This window comes from Chinchilla lanigera, unplaced genomic scaffold (assembly GCF_000276665.1).
Source record: "Chinchilla lanigera isolate Chin_1 unplaced genomic scaffold, ChiLan1.0 scaffold00073, whole genome shotgun sequence".
Classification (NCBI taxonomy): Eukaryota; Metazoa; Chordata; class Mammalia; order Rodentia; family Chinchillidae; genus Chinchilla; species Chinchilla lanigera.
In genome coordinates this window covers 802,394-805,160 of record NW_004955474.1, presented here as the reverse complement: position 1 = coordinate 805,160, position 2,767 = coordinate 802,394, and the positions used below count along the sequence as shown (strand labels likewise).

Genomic DNA, 2,767 nt, shown 5'->3' with positions numbered 1-2,767 from the left:
ATGGATTTAAATCCATCCCTGAGCTTGTGTCACAGCCTTCTGGTTGCAACTCGATCCTACCCCTTGCTCGGGCGCTTCTCCATCCCATGGACTGCACCACAGTGCCAGACTGGGTCCACGGCCTCGCCCCATTTGCCCACATGTGCTGAGACAACCTGTGTTCCCATATGACTGGTTCTCTAGCATTAGGAGCTGTTGTCACAGTCCTCAAAGCGTGGGAACTCAGGACCTAGTTTCCTTATCCATAGCAACACCGAGAATTCACTCTCTTGAGAGCCTGAGGTCTTGTCGTCTGTCTCTGAGACCACCTCTGATGGCAAAGAATTCCAACACTTTAGGATTTCTCAGCAGACGGCACTGGAAGGAGACAGAAGTGGTGTGGAGCGGGGTGGGAGCAGGCTGCCACCTCAGCAAGGAGCACTTGCACTTTCCTTTCCAAGTGCTTGGCCCAGTCTCCCCCTCAGCCGAACATGGACTTCAGGGAAATTCGCCTGATAGCTTCCAAAGGACAGGGTGTCAGCAATGTGCCTAAAAAGTATAGCTTGGCAGTGGGGTCTCCTAAGAACAACCTCAAAATTAAAGGTGTCCAATCAGCGGCTATACAAGCTTTTCTCAGAAGAAAAGAAGAAGAGCTCAAACAAAAAGCTTTAGAAGAGAAAAGGAGAAAAGAAGAACTAGTGAAAAAACAAACTGAGCTCAAACATGACAAGAAAGCATGAGTTATGGCCAAGAGGACAAAGGATAGCTTCCATGGTTACAGTGGGATTCCTGTTGAGGAGAAGTCAAAGAGAAGGCAGGCGATGGAAAGCCACACCAGCCAGGGAGCACACCAAGAGTACGAGATGGGAAAAGAGGATGAATTCTTGGAATACAATCAGGGAGAGTCGGAACAGGAGTATGAAGAAGAACAAGAGCCCCCCCAAAGTGGAAAGCAAACCAAAGGTCCCCCTTAAAAGTGCCATGACCCCCATGAACTTCACTGACTTACTGAGGCTGGCTGAGAAAAAGCAGTTTGAACCAGTGGAGATCAAGGTGGTGAAGAAAACAGAAGAGGGACCTATGACTGCGCAGGAACTTAGGGAGCAGGAATTCCATGAACAAAAGCATAGCAAAAAGAAACCAGAGACAGATGCAAAACTACCTCCAGCTGTATCTAAAAAGGCACCCTCTCAGAAAGAAAGTGTGGGCACAAAACTTAACAGAGTTCCTGGGGATAGGCATCCTTCTTCCAAAGGAATGCCCTTTCCTCAAAGAGAAGAAGAAATCCACACCCAGCACAACCAGTGAGAAGCAGTTAGCTTTGTCTGCGTCCAAATCCATGCCAGGAGAGAGGACCAAAGCAGGACGTCGTAGCAGCTCCCAGCCCTTGCTTTGTGAGGGGCACGGCAGACCTGTTTTCACTCCAGCACTTGTTCACCAAGTGTCCCAAAGACTTCTGCTAGAGGGACTCAGAGATCTTCTACTGAGCGCAAAGCCAAAAAATTTCCTCCTTTCCACCCTAGCCATTCCAAACCTGGGCCCATGATCACTCCCCAGAGTAAAGCTAAGGGTCCAGGGGTCAGGCAGCCAGGCAGCACCTCCAGCTCAACCCCGGGGTGGCCCAGTCCAGGGACTGCTCCGCCCACTCTTAGTTCTGGCCCTGTGCCAGGTGCCAGCATGGCAGCTCCAGCTCCGCACCTCCACCATCTAACTAGTGGGACGAAGAAGCTGTCCAGTGACTCAAATCCCTCTGGGTGGACAGTCAGTGGTACAAGTGGCCCTGGGTGACCTGCAAGCAGTACAAGTGGCCCCAGATGACCCGTCAGTGGCTTGGACAGTTCCAGGAGACCTGTGGGGCAGCTCTGGAGGCCCTGGGTGACCTGTAAGCAGTTCACATGATCGGCGACCTGTGAGCGGCTCAGGGCCCCCTGGTTCGACCCATAAATGGCCCAGTTCTGGCTGCTCGGACTGTTACTAGTTCAGGCCCTGGGTGACCAACGAGCAGCTCAGGACCTGGGCGAACAGTTAGCAGCCCAGGTCCCCCTATAAGGCCCAAGTGCACTGTTGTCTCAGAAACAATTTCTTCCAAGAATATTATCAGCCAGTCCAGCAATGGACAGATGAATGGAATGAAGCCTCCCCTATCAGGCTACAGATCTGCCCAAGGCCCTCAAAGGCTTCCCTTCCCTACCACCTACAAAAGGCAATGAGATTATGAAGAGAAAGAAGAAGATGATGAATATGACTGTGAAATGGATGTTTTTATTGAAGATGAAGGGGAACCTCAGGAAGGAATATCAAAGCACATTCGAGAAATTTTTGGCTATGACCAGAAAAAGTACAAAGATGAAAGAGATTATGCATTACGTTACATGGAGAGTAGCTGGAAGGAGCAGCAGAAAGAAGAAGGAAAGAGTTTAAGACTAGGTATGCAAGAGGACCTAGCAGAAATACGATGAGAAGGAGAAGAAATAAAACGTCGCCAAGCCAGGAAGGTGAAGAGACGTTAGCCGCTGCTTTTGTTTTGTGAAATCCTAGGTTCACTGCTACAAGGATTTCCCGCCTTCAGACCGAATTAAATCCCCTTATCGTTTTAGATTTATACTTGAGTACTCAAGGACAAGGAAAGCATACTGTCATTTGCAGGCTGTCATTTGAGCAGGAAGTATTTTCGAATACTCAAGGCGAAATCTGTAGCGCAGATGATGTAATGCCCACTGTGTGTCCCTAAGAAGCAAACTGTCCACAGATGCCAGCCTTGATCCTGATGAGCTATGCACCCTAATCA

The 2,767-nt window shown here is 49.6% G+C and overlaps 1 pseudogene; it reads left to right on the top strand.

The window, feature by feature from the left end:
* The first annotated feature begins 470 nt into the window (after positions 1-470).
* LOC102007222 lies at positions 471-2,489 on the top strand (annotated as a pseudogene).
* Positions 2,490-2,767: the final 278 nt, after the last annotated feature.